Source organism: Acartia tonsa, chromosome 10, assembly GCF_053477335.1.
Source record: "Acartia tonsa isolate MP-2025a chromosome 10, ASM5347733v1, whole genome shotgun sequence".
Classification (NCBI taxonomy): domain Eukaryota; kingdom Metazoa; phylum Arthropoda; class Copepoda; order Calanoida; family Acartiidae; genus Acartia; species Acartia tonsa.
Window position 1 is genome coordinate 16302588 of NC_137269.1, and position 25714 is coordinate 16328301.

A 25714-nucleotide genomic window follows, 5' to 3' on the forward strand; every position below is an offset into this window, starting at 1 on the left:
GCATTTTAATACCTTTTAATGATTTATTTTTTAAAACATCATTTTATAAAATGTTATTGATTTTTAAAGTTATATATTAGAATGTTTTTAAATTTTGTTAACATTTTGTTTTAAATGTAGAAAATTGGTAATTCTAAACATTCAAAAAATGATTTTATTAAATTTTCATCACTTAAATTGCATGTTTGATGAAATTTTCAACTGATAATTCAAGAAAAATCGTTTAAGTTTTATTATATTTTACTTTGAAATGTTAAAAAAATATATTATTGTCAAAAATGTGGAAGTTATACTTTCCTCAAAAAAAGACCTAAAACATGCAAATTAACACGTGTAATGAGATTTTTTTTCTTTCAGGTTTAATTTTAAGTATTTATTGATATTTTTTGTAAAAAGGATTTTATATAAAAAGTTTTAAAACTCGAGTTATGCAGTGGTTCTAAAAAAGGTTGCGAATTTATGCAATTTTCTTGCAAAAATAATTTTCTAGGATTTTAAAAATAGCAAAGGGTGTTATTAGACGTACTTACAGATACAATTGCTAAGTCATTTTGGCCAAACACTAAAATAAAGTTTTGACATCTGAGGGTCCAAGCGTGAATTATTTGCCATTATGTCAATAATGAAAAAAATTCTTTTGCTAAAATGAAAGTATTGTCAGATTGTGGTATGTCATGGATCAAGGTGTAGTGCAGTAGATGTCAGGAATAAATGAGATTTAACAAAAAGATATCATCTATCCTTCCATCAAATCATGTTAGTCACAATTTGGTCTTATTTTGATTGAAACGAAACAATTTAAAAAATAATATTTTTTATACAAAGTATTAGGAAAAAAAAACGTAATTTAACAATATCGATATCTAAAGATGCACCTTTATATAAAGCAAATCAATGATATAAAACTGCTTATTAAAAAATTCAGTTAATTTATTTTCAAGGTAATATTAAATAAATATGTCCCATATATTTCTGAGTTTCTGCATGCATCAACCAATTTTGACACTAATCAACTTCAAAATTGCCAAAATTACATGTCTATTTTGGATAACTATTTGTCATTAACCAATAAATTCATAGACGAAAAAGAATTTTTTAAAAAAATCTTTAAATTAGGGTATCCATCAGATTTGTTTGATGTATTGATTTTATAGATTGAAATATTAAGTAATTAGCCCATAGATTTATTCTATTGGCTTACAAGAAAATGATTTGAGTTAGGCAATTGATCTGTTAAAATCCTAATTTTCAGTTTTTTCTGAGCTGTTTTTTTCAGTTGCAAGAATATTCCCCTTAAACCACCTAACTGTTTATTCAAATCTTAGATAAAATCCAGCTACATCAAAAGAAACTTTACAAGGGGAAATAGTGAATGTTTGTATCTGTCACTTCTCTTGAAATATTAAGTACCAACAACTTCGCCTCTAGACTTCTAGAGACCATATAGAATTGTAAGATGAGTTACAGTTAGCAAGAGTTTTTTTGGGGGGGTATTTAAGGGGATAGTAGTAAGCAAGATCTTAAGACACAAACACGCACACACAACAACAATAATAAAAGTTATCCTTCCTCTTAAAATATGAAGTATTTCACATTAAAGTTTTACATAATTCTGCAATGAAATATAACCCCTCACATAGTGGATGTAATTGTAGAGAGATATACAGCATAGAATTTCACCTAGATATGTAAATAAAAGATAGTACAGTTAGTCATTTCAATTCATTGCAGTAAAATGGAGCTGCCTATTCAGACTGTTTAATATAGGAGATGAATAGAATTAAAGCAAGCTATCATGTCAATCAATAATATTAATCATGGGAGTAAGAGATGGATAAAATAATTGTTGTTGTTAAAGAATGGATTTCAAAGAAGCCTTAAAGTCCGGACTCCAGTTGGGTACTCTACTACACTAAAACAAATTTAAATTACTGATTTTAGTAGATAAAGTGGGACAGAATAAGGTCCAACAGTATATCACAATATATGGCTTCAAGTGTAAAACAGGATTAATACACAAGTTTTTCTATCATACACAATTAACCCTAATGGTTAATTGAACAGCAAGATTTATATACATTCACAGCATACCTATGCAGGAAAGTGTAAGTTATTAAATATCTCTACAATTCTGGGTACAAATTTTTTTACTTAGATAAGCAAAGTATATATTGTACAAACATTGGCAAAGTTCATATTCTTCAAAAGAATGGATTTTGAAAAATATCATATATCCTAAACCAAAATATTTTTAATTCTCTTAATGACACTAGCTAAAATATCAAAAAAAATGTTCTTATAAATCGTAATATATAAATAAATAGTTCCTAGTGACTAAAAAAGACTAAAATCAAGGTTAAGTTTTATAAAAGTAATTGAAAAACGCATACATTTGTATGGTTTTTAATTCTTGTAAATGATTGTGCTTTGCTGAAGCAATTTTGAAAGAAAAAAGTATTTGAAGTTGTTTATTTTTTACAAAAATCTTTAAATTGTTCCAAGTTTCATTTGGTCTAATCCACTGCTCCCATTGAATTTATATATTTGCATAAATTGTTCTTAGGAAGAGATCCAGATTATCAGCTGTAATAGTTAAAAATTAAAACATTGAAATATTCATAACTAAGTATAATTTTTCCATTTACTTTTGGTGATATAGAGTAATACTTTTGTGTCAAGTCCTACTATCTTTTTTCCCCTGACTGAAAGGGAAAACTGATTACAAAACCTTTATATGGAAGTTCCAACTACTCATGTTTATACACCTACAATCAAATTTGACAGATGGACAGACAGACGGACAGGACAGGACATCAAGCTACTTTGTATTATAGGTATGTAAAGAATTTCTCTTTTAACACAAATATTGCTTGCTTGTTTAATAAATGTTTAACCATGTCTGTGATTGTTCTGCCATGTGAGGAGTGAGCAAGAATGGTATTGCATTTCTGCAGCATTCATTTACATTGCATAATGCATTCATTTCACCATCAAAGCATTATTCCATTAATTCAGTATTTTTTTTGATCCACTGTTGGAGTATTATACATTAAATTACTAAATATTAAAAGTAATATATCAGACTTTAAAGATATCTTTCTGAAATTCAATCTTCTTAACAGTTTTTTTCTGTTACTTCAGATGTTTGACAATTATTTTTTGTTGAACTTATTTAATAGCTTTAAAAAACATGAATATGTTTCTCTAAAAAGAACAGAGCAATCACTTTTTAAATGCACCACATAAAAGATCTTTTTAATAAAAAATCTGCAAATGTTTTTTTCTAAATGTTTTTTTACATGAAGTCATCTTCATGTCAAACTTGAAAAAGAAAATGTATTTCCACATAATCTCTGTTCACTTTGAAGAGTTTTTACACAGTTTAGATAATTTAAGGTGATTTTTTTAATCTACTTTAGGGGTCTTTGGATGGTTCAATCATTTGTTAATTAGATAATTGATTTTTCATCCAATGTATTTTCCCTGCCTACTGTAATAGGAAATATTTTACATATTTTCGATATTTTTTATTAGTAATATTGTGTGAACACCATCCTAAGTATTTGGTTTCTTACCAAGCAATTTTTGACATACATTGGCCCATTCAAAATACACATTTAGATCAAATACAGGAGGAATAGAACAGTCTCGGGGTTAGATTATGGTTATTACTATTTCTTATGTTAATATAAAGTTATTTAAGTAATCAAGTTTTGGATCATAGGTAATTATACAAATGAATAATTTCTTATCTCCCTCTAAATAGTATCACTTTGATTTTTTAAGTACTGCCATACTGCCTCCTTTCAACGCTCTCTCAATCTATATTTAACCTTTTTATGACCGTTTTGAAATGTTTTCTTTGCTAAACAACTTTCTTATTTTGTACTAAGATTCAATTTACTTTTTCTCTTATATTTGTTACTCTAAGCTGTTAAGGAGATTAAGGATTTTGCTGATTAAATATATATTGTAGATTTATATATTTATGTAAAGGGTTACATATGTCATGTGAAATACAGGTGTGACAAAGCTTCCGCACAAGTTCAATAACCAAAATTTTTTTTATTTCTCCCATAAGACACTATTGCAATAAATTTTTGTTGTTACTTAATGATGTTTTTAAGGTTGATATTTTTCACAAAAAGTCTTTATACAAAAGTGATGATTTACCTACTGAAACTTAATTTTGCTGTTTTTAAGTAGTAAAGATACTCTACAAGCTGAGTATGATATGTTTTGGTCAGTTGGTCTGTAATAGTAACCTATCACATTATGACTGTCTTGAATCATAAATTCAGAGTATGGATTAGTGGATAAGGTTGGTGTCTGTAAGCGTAGGTGTGTTTAGAATTACATTGTCAATAGAATAGAAAAGAAAATTTGTTTAAATATTTCATATTTATAAACTTGGAATAGCGGTGGGGGGATTAATAACTACAAAAATGAAAATGTCAAAATTAGCATTTGATCAAAGGAACTAATTTAAGAAAAAAGTTATAAAGGGAATATAATTTTTAAATTGAGATTGAGATATAATCTTAATTTACTACAAAAAAATATTTGGTTTGCTTAACAACTTTGGGGACTTTTATTGAATTTTGATTTGTTGGTTCATTATTTGATTGTCCAAACGTTTCAACCACTAATTGTAATCTACAGAAGGGGTAATTTTGTGTGTTTATATTAGGGGCGTGCAAAACTTTATCTGCCAATGGCTTAACCCTTTAGATCTTAAACCTACTTTACTCGCTATTTTTGATACTTTTGAAATTGATCACTATTAAGACAGAATGCAAACAGATGCAAAACCTTATAGAGTATGCATATTATTTGTAGATACTATGAAATATTGTTACTGGCCTATGACCTTGATAATATAATTGATTGATTTGGTATCCTCACGTTGTGTTCCATTACCCCACTTATCACCAGTATTCTTGGAGATATTCCAATTCACAAATATGAAGGATATGGCAACGGAATTTTTTGTGTACTTATATTGCAGTTAAAGAAATGGTTTTATTTTGCAATTGATTTAACATGATCCTTATATTCAAATATCTTTTTTGTCTGTTCGTTATGTTCGTTAAAATCTTGCTAACGACTTAACCAATTGAGTTTTCCCCTTAGGGAAATCTTCATATAGGTTCATTTTAAGTCTTATGATTGTTGTAAATTATTTTTTCACCCCCCTCCCTTTTCTTTGGAATACTGAGCTCTTTAACATTTAATGACATGGGCGCAGCAAATAACAAAAAGAGGTTTCAATGTTAAGCTTTATACCTGAAATAATTACATAAATATTATTTACACAAGAAACAAATGTTCATAATATATAATAGTATATCATAAAAAGTACTAAAAACCTACCAATAAAAAGATTGAAATACTTATTTTTTTTTCAAATGTATAAAACATAAAAAGACATATTCACTACTTTTAAGTCATTTTCTAGATTCGTAGCATGTAGCTGTATTTAGTGCCCTAGGAAATGACACCGCTCTTGACCTACCTATTCTATTAACATCATAGTAGAGGGAAAGAGAAAGGGATGGGGAAAAATCCTAGAAAATAAATGAGGTATAGGGTATTTCCTGACGTCAATATAATTGGTAGGCCAAATCAGTGACATCTATACCCATTTTGCTAGGGCACTATAGACAACTACTGTCTAGTAATTGTCTTGCATTATTTCTTGATCATTATTACAATGATGGGAAACCAGATTTTATCTTTTTAAAAGAAAACTTTTATCTGTTTAATATACATTTTCCTGTATTTCAAAATGATGAATATGTTCAAATTAGTATGTTAACACTTATAGCAAAAGACAGATCATTAAAAATAAGCAAGGATGAACAAATATTGAAATTTAATGATTTTAATTGTTTTGCTCAAACAATGTTTATCGCTCAATTTGCATCTAAAATACTTAACAACACTGGAATTAATATTAACTTAATTGATAAATTTATTGATAATACAGTAATAATGCTCAGTAAAAATAATGTCCAGTTATTTCGCATTAGTTAGATATTATAAATTACAATATTGTATTATCATAACATGATAATTATACCAAATATTAATTGTGTTTAATTTGTTTCATTGAAATAAATTTTAAAAACTAACTAACTGTCTAATTGATGCTATTTAAATTTACGGGATGTTAGTCCAACTCTAACGACTAAATGCCACCAAACAAAAAAATATTTGAAATTTATATAAAGTTTTAAAATTTATATCATTTTAAAATATTTTGCTTGGAATTTTTGAAGAAAGTCATCCTTGTTTCTTGCTTTATTCTATCTTTACATGCTGGAAACTATATTTATTCTCTTTACATATAAGAAACTTTTATCAATAATCAGATATTTTTATACAAAGTTTTCTAATATTAAATGTTTTCCCGTAAAAATCTATTTAACAGAAAATAAATTGATAGTTTTATTTTGACAATCCTTATATAAAAGTAAAAGGATCTGTGTCAGTGTGTTTGTCCCAAGGAATCTCCGTAACCATTGAACCGATATGGATCTCCTTTACAGTGTAGATTTTCATAGGTACTGGGAAGGTTTATAACTATTTGAAGGGATGGTATCACCACCCTCTCAAGAGAAATCACCTCTTGGAAAAAATAACCCCCAGTAAATGTTTTTTTTACTGTTTCTTATTAAAACTAAAATCAAAATTGAGAGTAAAGGGAGGGGCACCCACCCCCTCCCTTGCCCACCTTAAGTTCCCCTAGAGGGTTCTAGTTGCGTATATAACGCATTAATGAATTTTAATAGCAACCAAAAATATCTAACTAATTATAAAATTATTTGCAACGAAACTAAACTTGTCCTAAGACCTTGAACATTAAAATTAACTTAAAGTAATTAAATGCACCCTAAAGTTTTTATACAGTTATCTATGGAGTATAGCTACTCTATTAATAAAGTTTATCATTAAAAGACTGCAGAACATTGAGGAAAGACCCTCTTTTAATCTTTTAAATTGATTATACTTTGAATATAATAAAAGGTTTTTGAATATGTTCAGGGAAAAGGGAATGTGATTCTATCAAACAACTCTAATAAAGGAAAATTTCCCCACAACCACCTTCTCTTTTTTCTCCCCTTCTTACCCACCCCCTTGAGTTACGTAAAAACAAGTTTTACTTTAACTTCACTCAAACAAAATATTAAATTTTGCGGCATTTTCAATTGTATTTAATTGGCTGAATAGCAGCCCCTGGAATATGGTATGCTAGGTTTTGGATTAATTTTTTTATTGTGCTGCAGTATACTAATCCACTGATTAAGAATCGTTTATCTTAATTTTCTTACTTTTTACAAATGTTAATTTTGTGTCTGGGGATCAAATATTTACTGGAATTAATCTGGTGCAACATCCATTTAATAATATATCGATTCTCCCCTCATTTTGATCTTAATAACCAAGAATAAATAAGTCTTACAGAAATCATGGCAACAATGATAGATTTAAATTCTAGTAATAATGTACTCTTGGAATTAAAATAAGCGTAAATGTCAAGAGGAGGCCAAAAATCAGCCATGTGACGTCATAAAAATGAGGAGATAAGAGGAGAAGTGGGAAGAAAACCCGTAAAAGGGAGATGGATAATCCCTCATTTTTATGTGGTCACGTGGCTGATTTTTTGAGACAGTCCCCCTACAAGATACAGCTTTTATAAGTAACAAAATTTTAGATATATCTTTATTTTTGAGAATATTTTCTCTTGCAATGAGACCAATCAAAGACTAACTTTTTATTTTGTAAGGTAAAAGTTTAGTAATGATCAATTTGCATTACTTAACATCTAACTATCCAATAATACCACATCCTATTTTAGGATGGTAGAAAACATTGACTTGAAAATGGATTTAAATAAAACCCTCCCCTCCCATCCTAAAGATGACTTTATTAATTGTGAGGATCTTTCTTTAATGAAGCTTCTCTATAATTACTTATTTCCATCTCCCTGTTTTTATATATATCTATAATGGTTGGATTTTCTGCTACCATTAAAGAGGGATGTTTAAATTTGATTTAATAATAGCCATAACCTTATTACAATTTACAAATAAATTACAAATTTTGCTTCCATAAAAAATCTAGAATGTAACGCTAATCTTATAATAATTTTATTCTTATGTTGACACAATAACAGCTCCAAAGTTTAACTGATAAATATTATATATGTCTGTAAATTATAGGAAAAGCAATTTTGTGGCCTAGATATTCTTATTCTCCTGTTCAGTATAATTGCAAGTGTTTCCTTATTCCAGAAATAGTGTTAAAAACAGCGAATCAAATAAATGAAAACTGTTATCTGTACAACCTATTGGTAAAAGTCCTTTAATGTAGAATAGTAATTATTTGTGTAATGCTTAAATTTTTTGATGACTACTGAACCAATTGAGTTCTCAGGAAAGCTTCTAGTGAGGTTTAGGCTATTTAATTCTAAGATAAAAGTTTTGGGATGGTTTTTCTTTTAATCTTCTTGTATTGAGCCTTAGATGCTAGGGGCATAGAACTCTTGTTTCTTGAGCTTTTTTACATTAAAAACGAAAGCTATTTTTTTTCTATTTCATTTTGCACAAGAATAAAACAAAAAAAAATCCCATAGCCAATATTTTTAGGATGATGAGGACTAATATTATTCTTTAATTAGCTTAAGGACAGGGTTAACTATGCTCACATGAATTTCTTATGTTTATCATATAAAATTAAGAATTTTGAATTTATATAGACATTTGTTTTGTTACATAGAATGTGAACACAAAAGTTTTTCTTTTGTTATTTGTGTATATGATAAATACCTATACAGATTTGATTTATGCAATATGTAGTTGTCAATAAGATATACATAAAACATGGTTGGTATATATTTTTCTTCCTTTACAATATAAAAAAGGATGACATTGACAACATCAATAAAACCAATGCTCTAAAATCAAAAGGAAGGGCAAACAAACAATAACTCTTACAGAATGTCAGAACGTAATAATCAGAACATTAACGTCTAAATCTAAACAAAATTGTACATAATTTTTTGCAAAATTGGATAATGTTTAGGGACATACTTACAGTTTTATGACTTGATTACAGAGATGCCTCGCTTATGATATTGTACCTATAAAAAACGTGATTTTCTCGTAAGCTATATGTTAAGATTTTATCGTGAAAATTATAACATCCGGGGTGGTGGGGAAGGTGGTAAGGAGCATCTTACCTGAAATTTCTTGACAAACTTACTATTATCTTATCTACTCTGTAACTATCTTTGTCCGTCCATTTGATTGATATTTGAGAAAATTATTTTTTAACTTTAATTCTTTTATGGATATTGTTTGTACGTACATACACAAGAAATAAATGTAATCTAATATTGCAAAATATGTAAGGTCCTATACATATTACAAAATAGATATAATATATCTATTCAGGGAGGAAGAGAAAGGATAACGAAGGTTAAAATAATTTATAATTTTTGGTTCTCCCAAAAAAAAGAAGCCATAAAAGGCAATAATTCACAATATATATAATATTTTTACAAGCGGCTGCGCTCCAAGAACATATGTTCAAAGGGGTAGGAAAGTGCAGAAATATAGCTTAAAACCAACTCAAGACTTAAGTCTTAAAAAGGAGTCTAAAACCATCCCAGGACCTCCGTGAATCGTTCCTAAAATGGAAAACTTAATCAGTTTAGTGGTTATCAAAATATAAAGCTTTGGATAAAAAAAAGATATAAATAGAAAAGAATCTTGTCAAAAATTTAAGATGAAAAAAGTAAAGTAAATAGTGAACTTATCTAATAAAAAGAGTGTATATAGTATAGACAGAATGGTAAATATAGTAATCAGTTGGCAGCGGAGAAGTCATTAGTAGGGGTGAAACTACATATCACCAATCAATCATAATAACAATTTATCCTATTACAAAATATTCTGTTGTACGTTCTTTTGGTTAGTATATCACAGCTAAAGTTATTTTTTTTTAATGGAGGGATGGGAAATTTGAAAATGAAGTTATCTTATTCGTTGGCTCAAAACTTTAGATACTAGTATTGATCTTTTTTATGTTGGTTTCAAACTAGTAGCGTCCAAAATTTAGTATTTGTAGGGGTATTTTGTTTATCATCTTTGGAAATGCATATTTCTTTATCATTTGTTGACTTTGTTTTTTTTTATCGAGTTTAATTGGAATAAGTCTTGCAAGATGATGTATAATGTTTTTAATTTCAAAACTTTTGTTTTAAATGCTGAAAACATTTCCTAGAATTTTAAATTTGAATTATAAAATTGTATTTAAAAGCAGTAAGCTGTTTTGTTTATGTATATTGTTTTAAAATTTATACTAAAAAGCTAGATAAAAGAAATATAATATGTTATTTTTAGCTTCTCATAGATTACTATGAGTATAGAAACCAGCTGTATTGGCTATATGGCGTGAATTCAAAATTCATCTTCTTCGAAAAATTTGCAGCTGCAGCTCTATCAAGACACGTAATTAATTTTATGATCTGCGGAAAAAAAGGCAATATTTTTGAATCTGCGGCAAAAAATTTATAGCAGTCGATGCCTAACTGCTTCTTTTCAAATGATCTAAGGCGACAACTGCAGTAATTTTCTGGTTATGATTTTATTTGTATACTTGTGATAACAGTTAATGATATTTTTCTAAAGTATTATCCTAGGAAATATGTGTACATGTATAAAATTTACATTTGTGCTGTATTTTAGTTTGTAAAGTCAGATAAAAACTTTCTTCAAGTTTGTGGCTGAAAATAAACTTTTAAACTAAGGTGGGAATATCTTTTTCATATACTGCAAGTGAGCCTAAAAGCTTTAAACTTTTTATACTTTCATAAAGAGTAGTAGGGTGTGTCCAATAAAATCTTGTAAACGTTTCATATATATTAGCTTATTTTCGGCAGGCAAACTATTCATTTTAGAATAGTTATTTCTCGTATCGTATTATAAACGGCTTTCCGCGGATATAGAACGTACAATTATAAGATTAAAACTAGTTTTTTAGCCCCGTGGTGCCGAAGGCACCGGCTAAAAAAACTGGTTTTAATCTTATGATTGTACATTTCTATATTCGTAGAAAACTGGATATAATACGATGCTAGACATAGTTTTTTCGTATTCATGAGAACCGGTTCCTATCCACCGGATTCAAATGAATACGAGAAAATTGTATCCAAGAAAAAATTTCCGTGAAAATAAATGTAGGGTAAACATTAAACCCACTATTTACAGGGGTTTAGTCACTAGATGCTACGGGTGTAAGCAAAAGTTTTATGAAAAAAATATACAGGGAAGAGGAAATAGAGCGAGTAAATTGAAGAGAAACCTACACAACCATACATCTCTGGTTTTAAGAGACAGGAAAGAATTTTTAAGTATTTTAAAAGATGCATAAAACTATGCATGCTTCACAAAAGCATGAATTAAAGGATGGATCTTCAAGTTTAAGCAAAAATATGAAAAGTTGGACAAAAGTGTTTCTACAAAAAATGTCATTACAAGCATAGCAAAGCTATTCTATGATATAAGAAAGTCCTGCCGTCAGTTTCAGGATACATTTTCTCTTTATTCAGTAAAACCTTAATCACAATTTATCCTCTACAATGATTATTGACACAGACTTTACTCTGTCTAGACTCGAAAGTATTGTGTTAGTTGCACTAATAACTAAATAACTATTACTGATATCAGTTATTGTTTTAATTATATCTAATTAATTTCTACTTGAATTATATTTCATTGCAATATCCTTTAGTCGACTATTGAGGTAAACTGTAAATGACTGTTTTGTAAAAATATAAAGTTGAGAGACTCTCTTCTATCTAAAGCAAAAACATAATTGAATTTTCAAGAATATTCTTTTGGGTCCATAATAGATTAACAGAAACATAGATTGTTAATAGCCTAAAAACAATTTAAATTCAAATAGAACAACAATTTAAATAAGTTTCTAGGTTAAGATGGAAGTTAATGCAACTAAACTTTTCCTGGAGGGAGGGGGGGTGGGGCATCCCCTCAACCCTTGAACTATTTGCACACCTATGGACAATAACTAAAAATCACGATTTTGATAGATGTGCAGCATTTTAAGAAACTCTATTATAAGATGGGAAAGTTTTATTTACGTTTTTTATGTGAAATAAAAACACTTTTTTTCTTTTTTCATCTTATTAAACCTTGTGTCATGTAAAATAATGTTACTTGGATCATTGTAGGAAAACGAATTAGCGAGTTTCATAATATTTTCACAGTAGCTTTTGATAGGTTATTTTAGGTTAGGTTAGGTAAATGTTAGGGTTGGGCCGGATATCCGGTGTGGCCGGATATCCGGCCATTTTCAATATCCGGCCGGATACCGGATATTGAAACTATCCGGCCGGATATCCGGCAATAAATTTTTTTATATTTTACAACAAAAATCGCTGTTTTTTTTTATCTTAAATGGCTGTAATTTTCTTATTATTTAAGCTAGAAGAACAATTTTTTCTGAATATGTTTATCTTTATTAGAAATCTCATAACATAAATTTTGGCGGTGGCAGCATTACTTGGCAGCTGCCAGCCGCAAACCAACGGTTGGCAGGTAAACGGCAACGAATTTTATGAAATTGTAATATGTCATGAAAATAAAGAAAAAAATTTAAAATTTGAAATCTTCAAGTAAAAATTTGTGGTCACAGGAACCGTTTAAAGATTTCTGGAGACCTGGAGGTTCAGGACTTGCAGGATTTTATCTGGAACCTGAAATCGACTTGAACACCTATATTACATTATTATGAGGATGTACAACTAAAGGATATTTTAGTATTAGATAACATTAAAGGCTTTGTTTAAGTAAAAAAAAAGTATTTTTACCTGAATAACCTTACCAGATTTGCTGGCATCCTGTGCCCGCCACTATTTCGAAAGTCACTCAGTTATAGCCCTCTACCTTTTATACACAGAAAATGGGATAGAAAAAAACAGTGGGGGGGGGGCAAGTGCCACTTCCCTGCCCATCCTCCAACCGTTAGGGGTTGATATTACAGATTGAGGGTAGAAATAGTTAAATAGATTTATTTGCTAAGAAGAAAGATCATTTAATAGTTACTTAAGTTTTAACCTTAATTTTATCCTATTATATAATAGAAATAGAAGAATAGAAGCATATTCTGAACCCTTTTTTTCGTCAAATCTAAGAAGGAACATTTCTAGCAGACAAAAGTATTGTTTTCTTTCGACTCAAGCTGATGTGGATTCTTAAGAAATTATAGACTCGCTACTCAATAGTGAGGCAAAATTATTTTTGTGAAAAATCATCCAAAAGCACATCAAAAATCTACAAAAATTAAACAAAATCATATGTTAATAACCCTTTTAAGAATTATTTTAATTTTTGTAAATTTTTTTATTCGATTTTGGAGGATTTTTCACAAAAATAATTTTGCCTCACCAGCGAGTAGCCAGCCTAACTTTTTTTTTAAGAATCCACTTCGTTACTAAGCTTTCAAATTTTAACGAAATTTTTTCAAATAAATGGTTAGGCCAATATAAAAGAAGAAGAAATCAATTCCCCTGTGGTTTTTAAGGTGATCGATAGATTTTATTTAGCACTAGGTATAGTTGAATGTCAAAAATATAGAAATAAAAGTCCAAAGCCTGTCAATAAAAGTAAAAAGGATGTTGAAAATCAAAATCCAATGATCCCTTTTGTTTTAGGGATTTAAGACCTATGTAGACATGCTCTTGTAAAGACAAAAAAAGTTAAATAATGTCTGATTGTCCATCTAGCCAACCACTGGACCGACCGATTAAGCTCTGCTTTTCAGGTTATATCATAAATAGTAAAAATAATTATAGGTATCCTACGGTACTTTCATAAGAAAAAATAAATATAGAAGAACCCTAAACTTTTATCTAATGCAATATAGTCGAAAACAATTATATATAAATACAAAACGTCCGTTTTATTTATCCCTTTGCCCCTATATTTCTACCAAAAAATCCTCTTTTGTTGACCATTAAAGATAAAGAATAGCTGTTCTATTTGATCTTTCTGTCTCTTAACAAGAAAAACAACAATAATTTTATATTAACAAGGCTTTTTCAAAAGAAAAAGTCTGAACATATTTTTTTTCTTAAAATGTTGAAAGTAATGCAAATACTTTTGTGAAACCTAGGAATTAATATTTCAAAACCAAAAAATGGGATGATTCTAATAATTAAAGCTTATCTTATTATTTTGCTAAAACTTCATAATTTGTACATGAAACATCTACTAAAGCGCTGAAGTTTGAAGAATGAGAAGCAATATTTCATATTATTAGACTCCATCAGTCTTACCAATGATACAAACTTTCAAAACTTTTTCTATAAATTTTAACAGAAACGATATGTCTAAAATTTAAAAAAACCTATTCTATGTTTGCACGACCTTTGTCTGGAGGTCCCAACTGTTTATGGCAATTTGTTGCATCTGTGTTTGGGCTATGGAATTTCCCTTACAATTGATATTCAAGTCGCGCATCTAACATAGCAGCAGAAGGTAAAACTTTTAACGTTTTCAGTTACGAGTGAAAAGAGACACAAACGGATGTAAACACTTTTAAATATTTTATTATATACAAGCAACTACGCCGCTAGAGACATCTTAAGACCCATTTTAGTTTCTAAAAGAAATGGGGATAAAAAAATATATGTAGTGATAACTTTTCAAGAGGCTATTTCTTTTGGGGAGGTTGGTAGAGTAACCACCCCAAAATTATATATAAACCTTCCCTAGACCTATAAGAATCTTTACTGTAAAGGAGCACCATATTTGTTCATCGGAATCGGATAGCGAGATTCTTCATTACACACAAACAGACAAACATCCTGTTACTCTTAAATGTAAGTATGAATATGAATGTATAATTGTCGCATAATTGTGTGCATTGCATTTATAAATATTTGAATAGGGTTTAATATTCTCAATATAATCTTAATCAAGGAGAATGTAATATTCAAATTGTTTATGCTTAGATTATTTCAACGACTTAATGTGATAGCATCATATTTTACTTTTATTTCCTTAATGTATTAATTTTTATACACTAAGGTAGCTTTTTATGCAGTTTGACCATATCTCCTAAACCAGATAATTAATATTGATAGGTTTATTTGGGGGTTAAAACCTCGACTTTCTAAAAACTAGTATTTATCCTATTTTAAAGAACTAGCGGCTGCGTTCCTAGCATGTAGAAGCTCTCTAATTGAAAGAGTAAGACAAGTAGAAAAATATCCATAAACCAAACCTAGATATAAAAATTAAATAGCCTAAAACTGCCAAGAGACCTAGAAGAACCTTCCTTAAAATGGAGAATTCAATCGGTACAGTAGTATTCGGATAAAAATTAATAACACTACCTGTCCCTTCCTCCATAAATACCAATACCTATTCTTGTGCAAAGCAAATACAAGTTGTGAATACTAAAACTCTGGGATGACAAAAAGTTTTTTTATTGTTTGTCATGTATAGGTACCTGGAAATTAAGTGTATCGCTTGATTTAAAGTAGTAGGACGTCTGTTTGTTTCATTGATTGTCTTTCTTTATGAGTGTATTCTTCATATGTATTTCCCCCCCCCCCTCCCCAATCTATATATTTTTCCCTTTGAAAAATATCTCGCAAACGACAGAACCATTTGATAAACAAATAATTTTGTTACTTTAACAAACCTTTGTATACTTTGTGAAACTTTTTTTTTGAAAAAATCATCCCCTTGTCCGCGCCTAAATCGAAGACAATTACGAGTAAACATCCAATATGAATACAAAACAAAATGTATATCTTTATTCATAGTATTACTTTTATTGTCTACTCACTTATAGAAGATCCAGAACAATTATGCCCATGAAAAGCAATAATAACGACAGAAAAAGGAGTCAAAATAATTTTATGAATACATTCTTGAAAGTAAAAGTAAATTTTGGTAGGTATTGTCTAAAAATCACTAAATGCAAATCGTTTACTTTCCTTCTAGCAAGGAAGAATATGTATGTTTCTTAGTATTATTAGTTTATTTATTGCTTTATATCTCTAAAAATGCTGGAAGTAAAACTTTTTTTTACAGTTTCAGTAAATCAATAATTTTATTATAATATTTGTAATATAATTGTATAAATTTGCAAGAGGAAGCCATTTAAATTAAAATCATAACAAGTTTGTTTTGAAATTACTAAACATACATTACGTGTTTCTAGTTACGAAACTTTTCTACAAATTAACATTAACATATACGCATCTATGATTATTTGTAACCTTGGTATATATGTAACAGTGTAGGTATTAATACTGCAACTACAAATATATTGAATATGAATATCTATAGAAAATTAATCATATTATATACCAAATCTTATCTTCATACCTCTATTTGTAATCACACAAAGACTTTCCTTATTTGTGCAAATTATAAATATTTATAAAGAAAGTTAAATAAATTATGTGCCAAAAGCTTTTTATAGTGCCTATACAAAATGACGTCATACTTGTCAATTAAAATGTATATTGGTCTGCCATTGGAAATTTGAATTATATGGCGTCATTTTTTTATAAGGCTTTAAAGCAATAGGTATCCAACTCGACTAGGGTTCTAAAGAGATAAGACAATGGATAATGAATTTATTTATATTCCTTGTAAGTTTAATTCTTAAGTCAACGAATTAGAGAACGTTTTTTATACAACTATAAATTACAGTTCCCTCCCTTCCTACACTCAACAGATTGGTATAAAAGTATATAACAGTAAAGTCAAATAGTGTAAATGTAATATGATTAATTGTTTACGGTTGCCAACCAGCTGTAAATGATCAGGGAATTAGGGATATGTACAGGGTGCGCCACATAAAACCGGACTTTTTTAAAACGGCCATAGTGTCAAAACTACTTGACCAATCAGGACGTTTGACCCCACTATAAAAACCTTAGGTAATGACTTAAAAGAACAAAAAAATCTTTGGACGAAGATGGGCTCGTACTCCGAGCTGGCCGCTCTTATGTTCAACAAGGCAGATTCGAAATGCGCTGGTGGTAGTATCTAGATTCTCGACTATGGCCCACTAAATCGGACCTCAGCCCATCAGTAGATGAGGTAAAGTTATGTAACTTGCTGGGGATACTGTTAGATACACAAGTAAGACAATAAAAAAGACTAGAGCTCTCTATCTCAAATGGCTTGGCTGTAGTACTCCGGCAAAGTGAAACATGGCAGATTTAAAGATGTCAAAAATGTCAAAAATCGTGAAAATTTCTTGATTCTTGACGTTAAATACCCATATGGAACTTAAAAACTCATTTTAGACTATAGATTGCACTGTCAACCCTGGCTGAATCTTCATGCCATTTCCAAAAAGGTATAGAACGTCGTTCTAGCTCAACTGTGGCCCAAATAAGAGCGGCCGTGTTGAAGGGCAGCTTGAAAGTTGGGTGAATTTGGATCCTGCGGTTACTCATTTTTCTTAGGGAATGGGGCCTTCCAGCAGCCTGATCTTAATTCAATGGACTTTTGGGCCTGGAGCTACTTTGAAGCATGCACCAATAGACGTGCCCATACTACAAAGACCTCCCTTATTGCCACTATCAAGGAAAACTTCGCCAGCTTGGACAGGTTCATTTTAACCTGGGCGTGGCGGCGGTTGAGGAGGCGGGTAGAGGCGGTGATTGATCCTGAAGGCGATTTCATTGAATGATCTAATAGTCATATACCTAGTAAGCTTCCTAGTTTTTAAAATTTAATAAAATCTTTAAAATCGGCGATTTTATGTTCATTTGTTCACAAATTAGAAAAAGTCCGGTTTTATGTGGCGCACCCTGTATAAGCAAAAATAATTATTATATTCTTACATAATTATTTCCTTCAGTAGCGAAACAATAACAAGTCCACTTAATGTTTAAATTAACACAGAGCGAAAAAATTTAATTGTTGAATAATTTTTACGATAAATCTTTTTGAATGTTAACGTTATAATAATTTTATATAAATGTAGTTTTTCTAGCCAAATTATCATATCCTAAAATTCCTGAAAATAGAGATGCTGTTTTATTCATAATAATCTGATTCAGCATAATAAATGCACCCAAAGAAACATTACTTCCCTGATTTATACATATCAGAGTATCATTTGTGACATAAATTATCTTTAAAACGTTGAAATTTCTCTAATATTCCTGTTATTTCTTGTATGTACTTGAATCTAAAGTGTAATTTTTTTTATAAAAATGAAATAATCTGATATTGTAGAAAAAATATCATAAACAAAAGTAAATGAATGGGTATAGTCCCTTTCGTGGCAACTCCTCTTAAGGGGCGTTTCGTCGTATTTTCACAGTAGCTTTTACTCTATTTCTAGCCCCTGCGGGGGGCTCTAACCCTCCGGGGCGAATTGCCTAACACTGCGGGACAATCACCTAAACTAACCTAAAATAATCAAAGGCTACAATGAAAATACGACGAAACGCCCCTTAAAAGACGTTAACACGAAAGGGACTATACCCAAATGTTTCCCTACAAAGCAAAGTGTACAGACAACCAATGTAAGTAGTTCTAGATTATTATACACATACTCTAGTCATAGAGTAGCAGCACTACTAAAAAGTTATACAAATAAATAAGAATACATTTCATTTTGCTATTTCTTTTTGATAATTCTCATCCTTGTTTGTAATTGTTTGGGGGATTAAGAACCCTTGATAATAAGTACTTGTTATAATCCTTGATCAATGAAAGCGTAACCTTACAAATCCATTCCAAAGTTCAAGAAACATTTTTTTTACATTTAGTGATAAAATCACTTTTTGCAAAATATATAAAAAACCTTCTCAACTAAAATTTTAAAATCCTCAACGAAAATAAGCAATTCAGAGAAAGACCCTTAAAAAAAAAATAAAGTATGAAATGAAAATGTGGATGGTAATAATATCCCACTTTTAGAAAGTGGTCTTACGACAAAACTCTTTAGTCAGCAAGAGCAGAGTACTTCAATGCTACTTATAAAATGATATATTAGTAAATAAAATCTTTATCTGTCAGTCATTCTTTTCGGACGAAGCTTAAGATCTCACCAACTGCTTGATTTCCTGGAAATTTCCCTTTCGGTTATACCAAAAGTAGAAAATGTATAAAGTGCTGATTTTTTAAGCATTGTATTATTTTGAGAGGGTATTTCCCACTTCTCTTTAAGCTTAGCCTCTGTCTAGGGGCGAAGCACATACACATAATTAAAACATATTTATCTCAATATTCATGTATAAAAATAGTTCTAAACTTTTTGTTTTGTGGTTTTTTTATATTTAATTTGTAGCAGTTTGAATTTAGAATAGCATTTGACAATATACTAACATATGAAACAGCAAGGATTTTTTATGTAAAGCAAAAGTTTTCCAAAATGTAGGTTCAATGGTATAGTACTTTTTCAGATTATCTTCTTTACTGCCATAAGTTGGTTTCAGGCTATTTTTTATATAACAAAAGCCATAAACAGAACTAGATCTGTTGAGAGTTTTCATTAATTTAGTTTTTTCATCCTGAAAAAAAGATTATTCAAAATGATATTTGAATGTAAATGTGTTCTATAGAAGCATAGAAATTACATTTTGACCTAAATATTCATCCAGTTTGATATGTTTCAAGACATAAATAGACAGGCATATAGACTTATACAAGGACAATCATATCCATAATTAGCACTAACATGAACTGGTGTATTTTAAAGGTTATTTGAGTGTTTTCTTATAAATAAACTAAGCCCAAAATAATCCTATTTCTGATACAATTAAAGTCGAATAATCAAACAAATATTCTTTATTTATTTTAGATTTTAAAAAAGTTTGTTTTTTAGTCTAGTTACCCATCCCTTTATCCCGTATTTTGCATTGCACTTTAGATTCAAAACTTATGACATTTATGTGTGCTGAAAAGGTTTAAAGGCATTATCCCATAATCAGAAAGTCAGGCCTATTATTCTACCTCTTAATAGCTAGGTTGAAAATAGGGTAAGTAGTGTCTCCAAATAGGCAATCATAATAGCTAGGTTGACAATAGGGTAAGTAGTGTCTCCAAATAGGCAATCATAATAACTAGGTTGACAATAGGGTAAGTAGTGTCTCCAAATAGGCAATCATAATAGCTAGGTTGACAATAGGGTAAGTAGAGTCTCCAAATAGGCAATCATAATAGCTAGGTTGACAATAGGGTAAGTAGAGTCTCCAAATAGGCAATCATAATAGCTAGGTTGGCAATAGGGTAAGTGGAGTCTCCAAATAGGCAATCATAATAGCTAGGTTGACAAAAGGGTAAGTAGTATCTCCAAATAGGCAATCAGTCATTTTATTTTTACAACTTTTGTCCAGAAAATAGCCAAGCAAAATAATTGGCTAAGCTTGTTTACAGGCCCAGGCATGCAATATTGGTGTCCCATATCGGGTGCTTTTCTAGGCTTTGAGAACTAGATGGTAGTAGGTAGGGCTACAGTCTAAATATTCTGTAATCCATTTTTAAACAAGAAAGACAATGAAAAAAAACTGACATCAATTAACTGAAAATATTTTTTAGCGCTAGAAAAGAATGAATAAATCAAACTAAATCCTTCCATAATTTAGAGTCAAAATGTCCATAATTCTTATGCACTTAATATAAGAAGTAAATGTTCCTTTAATGTGTTTAAAACCAGAACAGCAATGTTAGCAAACTATTATTAGTTGTGCCTCTACTCTCAATTATTTAGAATAAATTAATTCTACATAATACTATAGAAACATAAGGTTACCTATCAAACGAGAACTTTCTTAAAAGGATATATTTCAGTGTTATAAATAGCAGTTCTCCATATTGAGGCACATATATGTTGGAATAAAACACAAATCAAATGCTGCTTTCATCTGCAAAATACGTTTCTTCAATGAAAAAATTAAAACTATTTTGGTCTTAAAATTTAAGGTTTTTTTTCTCCAGTTATCCTTACAATAACAGCTGCGCCCCTAGCTTTTAGAGGCATCTTTAATAGCATACAGAAATAGATTAAAACTTGTTAGAGATATATGTGAAGCTTTCCTGAAAGGAAAAACTCAATCAGTCAAGGGGATTTGTAAAAGACCATACTAGTTTAAATAACAGATTATCATATCCGACACGACAGTATTTTACAGGAAAGCTTTACTTGTCCCTATACCATGTAAAAATTACATTTACTGCAATGCAGTTATGAAAAATATTGAAGTAATGAGAGATAGGAACAAATATTCAGAAAATAGTAGATTATATGAACACAAAAATAAGCTTCCTTGAAAATAAAAAGATTACCATCTTATATTCCTTATTGTTTATCTTTGTAAATAACAATAACAACAAGTCACTTATTTACTTATTACATGAAAAAAAACTTGGACGTCCTTGAAAATAGGATGTCTTTGTTTGAAATTCCTAGTTTTAATGGTTATAAATTTAGTTTCGCCTTTTTTTGGCCAAGACATGCCCCATCCTATGTATTTCAAGCACATTATATAGTAACAGTAGGAATCATTTTAACTGTCTTTAATTATAAAACATTTTAGCCGATATTCGAGACCAACTCATAACCGACAACGAGCAGATAAGCTAAATGTAAAGCCACAGTCTTAGATATTTGGAAACAGGATTATCTAAAAAATGTTGATGTTTGTCCATTTTCAGGTATTGAGTTGATTAGGCAAAGCAATTCAGAATCACAAAGAGCAGGTTTCCAGTTTTAAAACTTAAAAATACAAATAGTTTCGGTTATTATATGAAGTGTCATAAGTTTAGTGATATGTTTCATATTTGTTACCTTTATAATGCGATGCTGATGGCGGATTTGATGGCTAACATATTCTATTAAATCAATATAAGATTTGAAGCCAACCAATGAAAATGGGTATTTACTAGACTTTGAGTACCAGTGTAATTACAATTGGCCATTGAATATTTTTTTTTTACAAAAAAACAGCAAGGTTGGATATTTCTTTTAAAAACTGATTTTGGTTGCAAAATAAGTGCATTTTCAAACAAATGTTTAACTTGGCACAGCCTTTAAAGATTTCAAAAAATGTTAAATAGCATAAAATCACCAACAAAAATATGTACAGAATAGTTTGGAACTTTGCTGTAATAATTGTGCTTAAAATTCTAAGAAACTGGACAGTTTTACTTCAGTACTACATCCCTACTCTCATAAGGCCTATTTACTCTTCAATTTCAAAGAAAATAATTAAACCAAGTCATAACTTAATGTGTTTTAAAACTATCAAAATAATTCAAAACAAATTTATAATAATCTTTATAATACAATGAGCAAAAAGAGGCAGAAGATTTTATACCTATTTTAAATTGTAAACTGTAGGGGCAAAGTTATTGTTTTATTTTTATTTAAGTTATTGGTGAACCCAACGAGAGGCTAATTTAAATAAACCATTGAGTTAATCATTTATTTTTACTTGAATCTAAATTCCTTTTGTCTGTTCTAAACTGAATTGGAAAGGAATCAGGTCACACAACCAGAACTGTAACTTCCAACTAACATCCAGCTGTTACAGTCTAATATTTTATCATATAGGACGTGATATTGGCTGTGATACTATAATATTAAATGACTCTAGACCCAACATTATGAAAAGTTGCCGAGAATTCTAAATATGAGGCTTTATAAGGAAACAGCATTGTTAATATTTCATTAAAGTAACGAAATTATAGTAATTTTTTTAGTAACGAAGCTACTCTATAGTTCGAAATGTCCGTCCGTCCGTCCGTCCGTCTGTTCGTCTGTCCGTCTGTCTGAGACAAAGTGGGGGAAACGTGATTTTCTCGGCTCCTATTAAAGATAGACAGCTAAAATTTTTAGTGAAGATTCCCATGACATATGCGCATCTAATATATACATTGTTTTGTCCATCTGTATGTTAATTGGGGTGCTAGATCGATTCCTAGATTTTTTTGTTTTTATAACTTTCTCGACTCCTTTTCAAGACAGACAACTGAAATTTTCAAAGATTAAGTAAATTTGCATCTTACATAATTTTACTAAGTTTCATTAAGATTTGTATATTGATTGGGGTGCTAGATCGATTCCTAGTTTTCAAGTTTTCATGATTATCTCAACTCCTGTTCAAGATAAACGGCTGGAATTCTTAGGGATTAATTAAGTCAACATTCTACACCTTTTTATAAAGATATGATAATTGGTTGGGGTGCTAGATCGATTCCTAGTTTTTCAAGTTTTCATGATTTTTTCGACTCCTGTTCAAGATAAACAGCTGGAATTTTTAGGGATTAATTAAGTCAACATTATACATATTTTCACCAAGTTTATTAAAGACTTGCTATTGGTTGGGGAGCTAGATCGATTCCTAGATTTCATGTTTTTCTTCTTAGCTTAATGCTTCAAAAGATATTATACATTTTTAAAAGGTTTCATGATTTATTTAATTTGTGTCTTTTTAACATACTGAAAAGATTATTTTTTTCCTGATGTCTATCAATAAATTTTGAGCTTCGCTACCTATGGATGTTGTCATCCTTGTTTTCTTTTTAAATTTTATATTTTAAATCTTAATTCACGTACATTAGTATAAAAACACACTTGTAACAATATGAGCAATTTATTTGGAAGAAGAAAAAGTTGGATGCTATTAAGGAAGGATAGCTATTAAGTGCAATAAAAAGACATATACACCATTAGTAATAAATAAAAGATTCTTAACTTGTTTATTTTGTAAGCACAGTATACTTTTTTATAGAAAACTTAATCAGGTAAAGAAAAATTTTGCATATGACATTTTCATAAAGTTCTATATTTAATTTAAAGCCATTTATTTCTATTTCTATATTTTTTATATCTGATACAGAATTTAAATATAATGATTCTACAAAAAATGGACATAATTGTTCACAATTTTATTCTAAACTACTAGAACTCTTAAAATATGTTTAGTATTTTGCTTCAAATATTTTCAATGTGCAGAAATATAAAGTTTCCCTATATACAAACATACATACAAATAAACCAAAATATCAAACTTACATGTAGAAGATTTATGAATTTTCGATTATTTCAAAACATTTTTTGAGTTTAAATTATATTGTACGTTTTATTACAAAGAAACCTATGTTTATCAAACTAAAAAGAATTGTTTTAGATACAATTTTAATGCTTCACGTTGACTTTATTAATCTATATTTGTTATTTTCTTATAAAAACCCTCTACATTTAAATTTAGTCCGACTTAATGTATTGCCTTAAAAGTTCTACTACAAACCTAACTAAATACGTTGCAATAAATTTGTTAGTATTAATGAAATAATCGTTCATATTTCAACCTAAGATTTATCATAGTTGACTCTAAAGTTTAACTCTAATTTTATATTTTGAAAGATTTTTCCAACTACATCCATTAGAGTAATAAGACAATGCCTGTTTAATAAATTCACATTATTTCTTTTACTCCAAAATTTGATAAAACTTGAAAGTTGGATTTTGTGGGATGCTATTCAATTATCATCTATTGACCCTATCCCTGCTTCCCTGACTAAATCTAAAGATGGAAAAGATTGATAAATAACCTGCTTTCAAAATTTTGATATTATTATGTCAATCCTCTGATTTTTGTAAGATCTTATATTCAAATATTTATAACAAGCAAAGAATTTTTGTTTTTTGGTCTGTACGTCACAACATCAGTTATTCAATATCTAGAGTGCTGCTACTCTACAACCTAATCACAAAGTTTAATTTGTGCATAAAAAATAATAAAGCTAGCTAGCAGCTGCCTTGTAATGCTGTGACCAAACAAGGCTCTAATAATTATTCATATGTATTGTAAGAAATGTTTTCCTTTGAAGTTGTTAAAGTAGGTACTCGTCCATAGACTTATCACTTCAAAACCCTGCTAAGATTTTTGTTTGTCCAGATAAATATCAAGGCTTTGTGCTTTTTACCAAATTTATTTATAGAACTATTTATTAACGAAGCCATAAAAGTATTCTATTGTGATTTATTTTATTTCTTTAGTTTAGAATAACTTCTAGTCTGTTTTAATCGTATTTATCTAAAATAAATTCTCTTACAACTAATTCTTATTTTAATGTTAATACTACTATATATTTCACTGTCAAGACTTAAACGAATATGTGGAATGCCTTGGCTCATACATCACATAGATTTACAATTCTGTAGGATCATTTATGATTTAAATAAAACGTATATGCAAACAAATAATGGGTTGGAAGAGGCCCACTATAAAATTTAAAACGGCGCCTTTTAATTTTCCAACTTTTTACAAAATACCTAGGCACAATATGATTAATAATTTTTTTTTTTTTTTGCCTTTTGGTTTAAGTTCTAAACTTTTTTTACTGAACTAATCAGGCAGGAAGGTGTCATTGGGCTTTTTATTATACTATTTTGATTGGTTGGTTCATTAAGTTGAGTGTCGAAACGTTTCAACCACTGATTGTGATCTATAGAAGGGGTAATTTTATATATCATAATTGGGGGTGTATACAAATTTATCGGCGATTGTTTTATCCCTCTAGATCCATGGAACTAATAAAAAAGTTATATTTGACAAATTTCCCCTAATCATGTTTTCCCACTTTTCAAAACTAGGTAAAACCATTTCAATAATAAAATAATTATTTAGCTGAAC

The 25714-nt window shown here is 29.4% G+C and overlaps 1 protein-coding gene across 1 annotated transcript in view; it reads right to left on the reverse strand.

Moving 5' to 3' along the window:
• Positions 1–25714, reverse strand: part of LOC145330455 (uncharacterized) — a 92299-nt gene that overhangs the window by 62576 nt on the left and 4009 nt on the right. The window lies entirely within an intron of this gene.